Genomic DNA, 12,212 nt, shown 5'->3' on the forward strand with positions numbered 1-12,212 from the left:
TGGATTTCCTACAATGAGTAGCCATAAAAGTGGAACATGCCACATACACATCCGACACAATTTAATGAGAGGCACGAGCACCAAAACCCTCTCGACAAGGTATTTGCAAGGACATTGCAAGGTGCAACAAGTACACCCCCTCCTCCACCCACAATTCGAATTATCATCCAAATGTAAAGTACTGTATAGCTTGAGGACAATCAAACTTTCATCCCGTAGCAGTAGAGACATGTGCCTTTCCAAAAGATGGCCTATTTAGGTACTGTTGCTATCCCAGTATGTTCAAATATCCAATTTATGCTATTACTATTCAAAAACATAGAACGCAGAACATAAACAGCATAGAACAAACCCTCCTGCCCACAATGTTGTATTAAACTAATTACATTATTAATCAAAAGCCCAAATAAAATAATCCCTTCTGCCTAAACAGAGACCATACTCTTCCATTTTCTGCACATTCCGGTGCCTATCCAAGAACTTCCTAAATATTTCTATCGTATCTATGTTGACCACCATCCCAGGAAGCACAATCCAGGCACCAGTCGCACTCTGTGTAAAGCACCTTACCTCGCACATCTCCTATGAACTTAACCCCTCTCGCTTTAAGAACCGACAAACCAACAAAATCATTCCTATCAACTTCATCATTTAAAGTATTTTTCAGACCCCATTTTCCGTCTTCAACCTGTTCAAATTAGCAAAGTAGACAGTGGCCATTTTATTAGATACAGAGTGCACCTGATAAAGTGACTACTGAGTGGCTGTTCATGGTCTTCTGCTGCTGTAGCCCATTCTCTTCCATGTTCAACGTGTAATGCTCTTCTTCACACCACTATTGTAACTGGTGGTTCTTTGAGTTACTGTCGCTTTCCTGTCGGCTTGAACTAGTCTGGCCATTCTCCGCTGACCTCTCTCATTTTCACTCACGGAACTGCCACTCACTTTTTGCTTGCTTGTTTGTTTTCTGCACCAGTCCCTGTAAACTCTAAAGATGGCTGTGGTTGTGCATGAAAATCCCAGGAGTTCAGCAATTTCTGAGACACTCAAACCATCCCATCTGGCACCAACAATTATTCCACAGTCAAAGTCATTTAGATCAAACTCCTTTCTCATTCTCATGTTTGGGCCAAACAACAACAAAGCACCTTGACCATGTCTGCATGCTTTTATGCGTTGAGTTACTGCCGCATGAATGGCTGATTAAATATTTGCCTTAACAGGAAGGTGTACAGGTATACCTAATAAAGCAGCCACTGAGGGAATCTTTTGAAACAAATGCATTATGGTGTTCACTGTTTGGAAAAGAAATCACAACCTAAAAAAATGTGTCATGATAGTAAGTCATGCTTTTTGAGAAAGATTTGAACCTTATGTTTTGTGTCAGTGACACAGCTTTAAAATTCAACAAGGGCTGGAATGCCAAGAAACTTCAGCTCTTGTTGTATCTGTAGGTGAGAAAGCAGAGCAAAAAGCTATTAATCTTGTAGAATGGAAAGGTTTGAGAAGGAACAAAGTTACCTGAAACTTAAGCATATTCTTTAAAAATGGCCAATAACACCATTAAATAAATACCCATGTCTTTCAGATTCAATGTTGTCAGATCATGTTCATATCATATAAATATGAAATACTCCGCATATTACAAATCTGAATAATAAACAAAAGATGTGGAAATTCTCCATGAGATGTTGATAATGCTGTGAGAAATAAAGTTTCTGTCAAAACTGAGACTTCAATGTCCAGGTGCAGCAGATGAGAATTTAATTTCAGGTGATTAAGTAAATATGAAATAATCTACAAGTGTCAAGGGTTTCCAAAAAGCTAATGAATTGTCTGAAAAACTTCTCTAATTTTATAGGGAAGGAAATCTGATTTCCTTACCATGACTGCCCCAATTGTAGCCTTAGCTGCTCTCTGGAAATGACTATCAGAAGTCAATTAGGGTTGGGCAATAAAGGAAACCTAATAATAATATCTAAACTGTATTTAAAAAATGAGAACCAAACTTAAGCTTAAAAAAATTTGGATAAGTAATTGGTTTTAAGCAAACGCAGAACAAATGAGGAGTAAAATAATAAGGAAAGTTTGAGACCAGACCATATAAATGGGAATGACAAGGTCATTATCAACAACTACCATCTGGAAAAAACAGATATGGATGTATATTTCTAAAATTTTATAGCATTGGGTCTGGTAGATTGTAAAGTGCTTAGTCATAAGATGGGGCCATGGTACTCAAACAGATTGAGTTTCTTGGATAGCTTAAGAGGCCAAACAGAGATTTGTAGTGGGGTATCATGACAGAGAACTAAATTAGTGTGTTGTGCTTGCAAACTAAATAGGGGTGTTCATCACAGTTACCACTCAATCTGTGCCTGCTTCACTTGTCTGGAGAAGACGGCATTATGAGCAGTGAATATAGAAAAGGAATTGAAGGAACTTGTTCACTCGCCAGGTTACAAGATGGTGGGAAGTTACATGTGTTGGATGTTCCCTTTGGGAATGAGGTAAGGAAAACCGTGTTGGGTGCTAGTAGTGAGCTGTTGGTAATGCAAATGGCAGATGCTGATCCATTGAACGTGGAAGCTGCTGAATGGAGGGTGAACACAAACAAAATGTTTTCATGATTCTGGGAATAAGAGGTTGGAACCAACTGAGAGCAAAAATGCCAGAAATGAGATGGATGGGTGGGGGGGGAGGTTTAAAAAAGAGGATGTGCGGTCAGAAGAACTGAAATGGAAATTTGTATTGTCAGAACAGATGTGCTGGAGACAAAGGAACTGGGAAAATGGAATAATAAATGGAGTCAAAGTGTTACTGAGAGTCCGTAGGCTTATACTAGATACTGGTTGACAGCTTAGCCCCAAGACCAGAGGTGAAACAAAATCAGGAGAAGGCAAGGGGCAGAAAAAGACCATATGACAAAGGTCGAAATTGGAAACAATGTGATTTTTTAAAAATTTTATTTGCTTTGGGGCAAAAGCAGGGAACAGATGAAAAATGTACCAGGAAAGAATTGACTGGGCAAATGTCAATAGAACTTGAACAAAGAATATTATACACATCCTATAAAAACCCAGGCATAGCCAAGACTCATTCTCATACCTTTGATTTGTTGAAAATAGTGGAGTAAAGAAAATATTCAATATTCAGCCTTGATGCAGGTAGATGTGTGTCCATTCAAAGAAGAAAAATGTTGTCTTGGTAAATGTCCGGCTGCACCTATTGCCTTTCCAGATGCTGATTGACACACTGAGTTCTTCCAGTGTTCTGTTCTTTTTTTCATCTTTATGGGGATTTGCACATCAAAGGTGAAAAGCCTCGAGCGATGTGAGGAATATGAAACTGCTAATGTATCGATGGACATGGGAAGATTCATGCAGCTAATTGGGAGAGCTGAGATAGGAAGGAAAAACTGTTGAATGATGCTGAATTCTGAAGCAAGGAGGCAGAATCTGGATGAAGGTACCTGCCCAAAGTCATGCTGATGTCAAATTTTATTGGGCTGAAGCACTGACTTTTGACAAGAACTGATCTTCTGATTCATAGAAATGGAAACAGTGAAAACGTTCTCTAGGACCTTCCAGTGACTTCTTAAGTAATGTCATTGATGTTTGTGGTGATACATTGTTTTGTCACATTTGTTGCATTTTGATGATGGGGAACCACCTTCAAGTGCAGTAGAATGACGGGAAAGGCTCTGTTACCTGCCAGATCTGTGTAATGTTATTTATATTGTTAACAACAAACAGCTGTTAGTCTTGACCAAAGTATCTCATATTTCATACATTGTTCACAGAAACCACCAAAATGTTGACTAGATAAAGCCAATCAGTTGCTCCTTTGCATCCCAGTGCCTGAAACATGGCTGTAACCTTTAGTTGTTATACACTATTTCCTTTAGGCCTCTAGAGGAATAACTTGGCTGAAGAATAGTTAAAAGGGTTTGAGAAACGGAAAAACTATGTTTCCTCTTGAACCCACTGCACCTGACTAAAACAATTCTATATTACAGGTTTATCGGGTGAGCATTTTGGAGACGGTGGCTACAAGTCCCTGACCTTGACCATACCCTTAGAGAGGGGTATGAGCAGATGGTATGGGAAAGTATTTAAATGGGGGAGGGGTATTATATTGCTATTAGGCAGGAACTGGGGACAATAAATTGGAAACAGATGTACTCAGGGAAATGCACAACAGAAATGTGAAGGTTGTTTAGGGAGTGCTTGCTGGGATGTCCCCTTGAGGCTGGGAAAGGATAGTAGGGTGAAGGATCCATGGTTGACAAAAGATGTGGAACATCTAGTCAAGAAGAAGAAAGAAGCTTGCTTAAAGTTTAGGAAGGATGAGTAAGAAGCAAGGATTAGACAGGGCTCTAGAGAGCTACAAAATAGCCAGGAAGGAGCTGAAGAATGGATTTGGGAGAGCTAGAAGTAGGCATGTGAAGGCCTTAGTGAGTGGGATTAAGGAAAACACCAAGGCATTCTACATGCATATGGAGAACAGGAGGATGGCCAGACTGAGGGTAGGACTGATCAGGGATAGTAGAGGAAACATGCCTGGAGTCAGAGGAGATAGGGGAGGTCCTTGATGAATACTTTGCTTCAGTATTCCCCAGTGAGAGGAACCTTGACATTCGTAAGAGCAGCATAAAACAGACTGATATGCTAGAATATGTTGAGGTTATGAAAGAGGATGTGTTGGAACTTCTGAAAAACATTACCATAGATAAATTCTGAGGCCTGGTCAGGCTATTCCCCAGTTTACAATGGAATCAAGATAAGAGGTTGCTGCACCTTCAGAGATTATCTTTACTGGCCACAGGAATAGTACCACATGATTGGAGAGTGGCAAATGTTATTCCTTTGGTCAAAAAAGGAACCAGGGAAAACTCTGAGAATTATCAGCCAGTGAGTCTCACTTCACCAGTGGGCAAGTTATTGGAGAAGAGTTCTTAAGAGACACGTCTTACAAGTATCTGGGAAAACATAGTCTGATTAGGGATAGTCAGCATGCTTTCGTGAGGGGAAGATATTGCCTCATGAGGTTGACTGAATTCCTTGAGGGTGCATCAAAGCACACTGATGAAGGCAGAGCAGCGGATGTGGTGTATCCTTATTTTAGTAAGGAGTGTGAGAAGGCTCCCTATGGTAGGGTCATTCAGAGGAGCATGATTAAGGGAAGCATGACTCTATGGCGTCCATAGAAGGCAGAGCATGGTTGTAGATGGTGTATTCTGCCTGGAGGTAGGTGATCAGTAGTGTTCCACAAGGGTCTGTTCTGAGACACCCCCCCTGCTCTTTGTGATTTTTATAAATTACTTGGGTGAGGAAATGGGTTTATAAGTTTACAGATGACACGAATGTTGGTGGAGATGTGAATATCGGAGAATGTCATCATAGGTTACAACGGGACATTGATGGGATGCAGAAGGATCTTGGAGTCCACATCCATTGATCCCTCAAAGATGCTGCACGAGTGAATAGGGCGGTTAGGAAGTTGTATTGTGTGTTGGCCTTCATTAGTTGTAGGATTGAGTTCAAGACCCATGAGGTAATTTTCAGCTCCATAAAACCCTTATTAGATCACACTTGGAATATTATGTTCAGTTTTGGTTGCTTCAGCATAGGAAGGATGTGGAGGCTTTAGATACGATGCAGAGGAGATTTATCAGGATGCTGCCTGGATTGGACAGCATGTCTAATGAGGATCTGTTGTGTAAGCTATGGCTTTTCTTTGGAGGGAAGAATGAGAGATGATGACAGAGGAGTACAATTTAAGAAGAGGCATAGATCAAGTGGATAACAAGAGACCATTTTCACAGGGCAGAAATTACTAATGTAATGGGATATTATTTTAAGGGGATTGGAGGCAAGTATAGGGGTGTTTTGTTTGTTATCGAGGGATAGTGCAGTGCACATCAGGATGCCAGCATGCAGGATACTCAACTGAACTTTATTGACAACCCTGCTTGTACAGTATGTGAACTCTTCCCATGTGGGAGTGGTTAACTGAATAGCATAGGAATTAACTACCACTACAGGGGGTGGGGGATGTCAGGGGTACGTCTTTACAAAGAGAATCTTAAGTGGTTGGGGGTAATAGTACAGGCAAAAACATTAAGGACAGTTAAGAAGATCTTAGACAGGCACATGGATGATAGAAATATGGAGGGCTGTGCAGGAGGGAAGGGTTAGGTTAATCTCAGAGGTTAAAAGGGCCGAAGGTACCCATAGTGCTAATATTCTATGTTCTAATTCTAAGCTATAGGGTTGAAATACCCTTTTTAGCACAAAGCATGAATATGTACACAAATGTGTGTTTTTGTTAAAATTATACAATAAAATTTAATGCTTGGTCCCTGATTACCATAAAATGAACTTTAACACCAAATGAAAAGGATCAAAAATTCTGAACAAGACTCTTTCAATTCTCCACCATTATTTTCTGGCAGATGATAGTGCCAGAAGTTAGCAAAGGGAATTTGCCAAAAAGCACTTAAAATAAGAAGAATGAAAAAATTCATATTACATTAACACTACAGAGGGAACATTTGCTATGTACACAAGGCACTGCAACCTTGGAACAGTTAAGATCTGAGCAGTTCTATACTTTATCAACTAGTCTGACAGTTTTAAAGCATTAAAAAGCCTCATCCCTGGAATTTATGAACAAAAATCTAACTGAAAATTACACTGAGAGAAATTGTGATGTATCAAGTTTGTACAGCAAAACCTCCAGAGGTTTAAAATATCACTTGTATGCATGTTTTTATTAAACAGCTTGAAAAGTTATGCATTTTTCAGTGGTGAATATACTCTGTAAAAATGTGTCACTCCTTTGAAATAAACCAAAACTGCCTTTCCCAAATGATTGCAAATGAGGAAAAAATATGACCCTATGGTTGATGTGGACCTCCTGGTCTAATAAATTGTTCCTTTTGTCCATCTGAACCATGACTAGAGTTTTGTGTTCCACCACTCTTAAGATAAAAACAATAACAAAACCTCTCTTTATGATAGGCAGAATAGCTAATCCCACTGAATTATTTGAAAGGAATTTTGACCTGTTATCCTAAACAGCACAGTCGTAATTATTTTAGCATTCCCAGGAAATGACAAGTGACATCAAAATTTCCCAGATGCTTTTTAACACACAAAGCGCAAAAATTGCATTTTTTTTTATCAACGGCCTGTGATGGAGAACAAAACAAGTGAGGGGAACTTTCGCTCCCACAGAACAATAACTAACAAGATCCATTTTGCTTTTCCTACAAATTTGCAGTAATGAGATCGGACGGCACTTTCATTATTTCTAAATCATGGACCATCCGTTAAGCTTTTTGCAGAGCTGCACTTCTGCCATTGTTAATCTAATTCCTTTTGACATATTTTTGATTGAGTTCTATGTCGTTTTGCAATGGTAGATTGCACAGCTTAGTTTTTGCCAGTTCTACAAAAACTCAATCTATTCAATTTGTTAATTTTAACAAAGTTATAAATTAATGCATCGAGATGGCAAACACAAGGTGCAGCTTCTGAGCTGAATAAGCAATCATTGAAAATTCTCCTTAAAAATGACATTGCATAGTATTTAGCCTGATGGTTGAAAAAGCCTTCTGCCATAGTATTATGTCAGTGATGTCCCATCATTATTTCCATATCAATAGCAAAAATATGACAATGAACACAAGGATATTGAGAATTATATTCTTTTCCATTTATTTCATTGTAGGTGCATGTGGGTACAGTTGATCATACACTCATTATAAATGTGTATGCACACACACACACACACACACACACACACACACACATACACACACACACACACACACACACACACACACACACACATACACACACACACACACACACACACACACACACACACACACACACACACACACACACACACACACACACACACACACACACACACACACACTCACTCTTTGCAGGCTGTAAGTTGGTCAGACGTCCCCTGGTACTTTGGAAGAAATGTTACCAAGCTGGAAGCAAGTGAAGAAAATTTGCAATAAAACTAATAGAAAATAACCATATTCAGTCTGTGACTCTAAACCAAATTAACTCCAGACACTATATTGAATACGTTTTACAAACAATGCCAGATTGGATCTCTTTTAGCATCAAACATCCACAATTTATTTTGTGAATTTTATTTATAATAAATATTCTTTTATTATTTTTATATTAACATGATGCCTCAGATCAATTCAAGCAACCATTTATATTTTGCATGGAGCCTTAAGAATAGATTCATAACTTCGCAGGTGGGCAAAGAAACAACACCAACATTGTCATATGAATGCAAAAAGCAATGGTTCCTCATTCCACAATGCAGGCATTTTCATTTTACCACTTGGTTAGAAACGCTAAGAGTGGCAAGGTGCTTTGAACATTTAGGTGCCCTTAAATGGGTGGGGAATTTAACAGAAGATTATAATCAGCAAGAGTAGCAAGACATAAACCTCCAGCCAGAACATATTCTGGTCTGAAACTGCCTAGCTTTGGATGATTACAAGAGAAAACCAATAATTAGGAATATTGCATTGTGATTTCTTTCAGAAGCTGAGTTCAGATGATGAATCCTATAAAGGCCGTTTGATCTCATGCTTCCAAAATAGCAACCCTGCCATTTCCTCATCACAGCTCATCATTATCTCTTAAATAAGGCCAGTGCCCTGGCTTCCACCACACTTCCAGACAACTTCTACAGCTGTTGATCTTCTTTGAAGGAAATATCTCCCAATGCCTGGACCTGTGCGCTCTTGCCCTGCTCTCCTGGACTACCTGGAATAGTAAAGCTCGGAGTAAAGCTCATCTGTGCTACGCACTTTTAAATATCTTTTATATCAACTTCTTTCCGGATCTGTTTGCGTCCTAATAGGAAGCTATGTAATTTTGACTAACTGAAGCTTTCACATAAGTTAATAAGTAATTTCTCTCTGCACACATTGGCCTTCTTCTGTGGATAGCAATTATGTTACTGGTGCTTAACTGGTTGCAAATTTAAAAATAGATCTGGCCATGTAACAAAAGAATATTTCATCAAGAAGTTGTAATGGTTAATTCATTAATAATTTGTCAAACTATAGCTCAGAGAAAGCTCAGCACACATAAAAAATTATGTCAAAGTAATCAAATCAGAACCACTCAAATCAAATTATATGGTATTTATATGCAGTTAATTACCAGTTGGCCTCTTTTGTTCAATTCTACAATGGAATAATTTCACAATGTTAATGGCAAATTTTTGAATTCAATTTAAATCAACAAAAGAAGTAAATCCTCTATCACAAAAAATCTAATATACAGTTCAGTGTGCCATATTAGAATTCTTTGTGGGGTCTAGTTCCACATTCAACAATTAATACAGTCTCATTAATCAGAAATTGTAAAGGGACATGTAGGAGGCAAATGCAGTCAAAGAAAATGATGCTCGGTTTTGCAATCTCAGAAGCATAATATCAAGCATCGATGATAAATTATGCCTCATATCTCTGATATTGTGCCATTTTATACTAGTGTTTGATGTGCATTAGACTTAGAATATGTGTAGTCTTTATTTATCGTTGATAATTAAGTCCCATCAGAATAATTGCTCCAAGGAAAACAGAATATTGGTAACCGTAACATTGAGACCAAGACTGGCAGTTTCAGGTAGACAATTTCACATGACATATATTATAAAGAATCCTCTTAGGGATGACATCAAATGAAAGGATTCAGAGATCAGGTCCAAAGCTGTACATCACGGACTGACAGCAAGCTGAATTCTCCATGTGATAAAAGTCTGAAGGTTAAGAGGTACACATTCGGTCAATACAGAGCTTTCCTTTGCAAGAGCTGCATTATTCATTTGCAGTTTGCTAACTCACCTCACTTTATCAGTCACAAACAGAAAGTAGCAGTAGCACCTGATCTCATTTTTTATCTTTCTTTTAGAAGCTTGACAGCAGAAGTCAACCCAGTCCGGTCGAGACTATGGATTGGCGCTTCAGGTCTCCCTTGTGGAATCCCTCTTTTCATAAGCTTCTCACATCTGATGCTGTTGAGTTGGGGGAACTGAGCCCTGGGGAGATGCTGACTGCTTCACGGTTCCGCCAACCATCTCATCAGATTATGTGTCAATGCAAAGGTCTGTAAAGGTCATCAGAATCCTCCAACTCCAGACCTTACAACCCTAGCCAGAAGCCTCACTTTAATTCTTGCCTCTGTGGGGGAGCTGCCTGTCCAGTCCAGCTGAGAAATAACACATATGACAAATGTGATGAGATGGTTGTAGTCTTGACCTGCAGTGAGGCACAGACCATTTGGCAATGATTCATATGTGTGTACGATTGCCTTTATTTTCACTGCGATGACTTATTATGGTTGACGACTGTGAAATTATCCATCTGTCCATAAAAAACTGCTGCTTTTGAGCTCCAGCCCATTTTAATCAATGTTTTCCTCATAAAATTTGGAGGAAAATGTTAAAGCATGTCATTTCTGCCTTGTTAGAGGAACACCATAGATGTTAACTTGTGAGAAGCCAGACAATGAATCCAATCATTCACAACTCACATGCATGTAAAATGCTTCAGAAAGAACACGTAACTTGACTAACGTTTTAAAGTGATTTTCACGTTGACTTATCTACTTGACGTGTAAAATTATTTTAATACAAGCATCATGTGTTTTTATTGAAATAATGTATCCTCGATTTTACCAACACAGAGAGAATATTTTAAATCAAGAAATTAAAAGCTTAGAGTGGCTGAGATATGATCTGTCATCAAAATGTCACTTTAAAGCATTACTTGAACAGCCACCTTCTGCTAGAAAGATTTGAAAAGATTGAGTATAAATAATCTGCGTCTAAATTGTTTTCTCCACATTGTTTGAATTAACTTAAAGTGCTCATGGATTTGAAATCAAAATGGTGAAACCATTGATTTAGTCAGGACACTGCCTCATAATTATAAAGACCTCTGCCTTTTCATGCTATTATTCTGTGATCACTCAAACTATTGGGTCAACATAGAACATACATATCTATTATCAGTTCAATACTTGAAAAACATATTAGAATTACCTCTAGTTATAAGATCAAGAGCGTGTATTTGTGAAATTCCATTATTTAAACTCTTGAGGTGCAAACTTCATTAGTGTTTATTGATGGCAGTTTAAAATGTAAAGCCTCCCTAATGTTGAAATACAAGATATAAACCTCAAGTCAGCAAGAGCGTCCACTAACATGCCAATTGAGCTGGTGAAACTAACACATAACCTTAAAGTTTGTGGTCTTCAAAATACGATTTAGACATGTTCTATTATTTGTCATCTCTAAGTAGATGGAGCTAATGAAATGTGTGTTCCTACTAAACATTCAGGTTTGACTTTGATGAAACGTGTTATGGCATATTGTGCACTAAATAGGCGACTGCTGAACACCGCATGATAGAAGCGATAGCTGTTCTGTTGATCCCAGCAACATTACTTCAAAGTGTACACTGCAGATTGTGGCTGAAGATTCTAATTTATGACTGTGGTGAGCCAATGTGCTACAAGACTATGACATGAATGTTGTTTTCGCTAGCCGATGATTGCTTTATTTTCAAGCAGTTGTTTTCCAGCAGTCATTACAGAACTCTGCAGAATCTGTGAAATGAATGTAACAGTACACTGGTCACGCTGTGAACACAAACAATTAAAAACTGTTGTAAATATTAGACCTCTGGTTTCTGTTTTCATTAAAGGGACAGTAATCCTGTTGACATGTTTATACCACTTGTCAGCCAGAAAGAAAAAAAATGTGAAGGTTTTGGTGAAACAGTCAACATAGATTAATTGGTAATTTATTTCATTCCTCTTTAAGAGATTGTGCATTATGTAGAGTAATGTGCAAAAGGCCGAGGCATTTCCCCACAGTTACAAGATGCAGGATACTCATCAGGATACTAGAAGGCCCTGTATTAAAGCACAACACCAAAAACTTAGCCTAGACCGCACTTTGTTGGAGGAGGCGTCTTTATTATCTATCCCTTTGAGGGAAATGGAAAAGATCCTACATATTATTGAAAGAGTGGTGGAATCTCAGTGTTTCCTGGCCAATATTTACACCTCGGTCAACACTAACTCCTTGCGTCGGACAGTGTGGTGGTGTTTACCTGCAATACAAATGTGCTTTAAAAGGTACTTCAC

This window comes from Hypanus sabinus, chromosome 3 (assembly GCF_030144855.1).
Source record: "Hypanus sabinus isolate sHypSab1 chromosome 3, sHypSab1.hap1, whole genome shotgun sequence".
NCBI classification, from domain to species: Eukaryota; Metazoa; Chordata; class Chondrichthyes; order Myliobatiformes; family Dasyatidae; genus Hypanus; species Hypanus sabinus.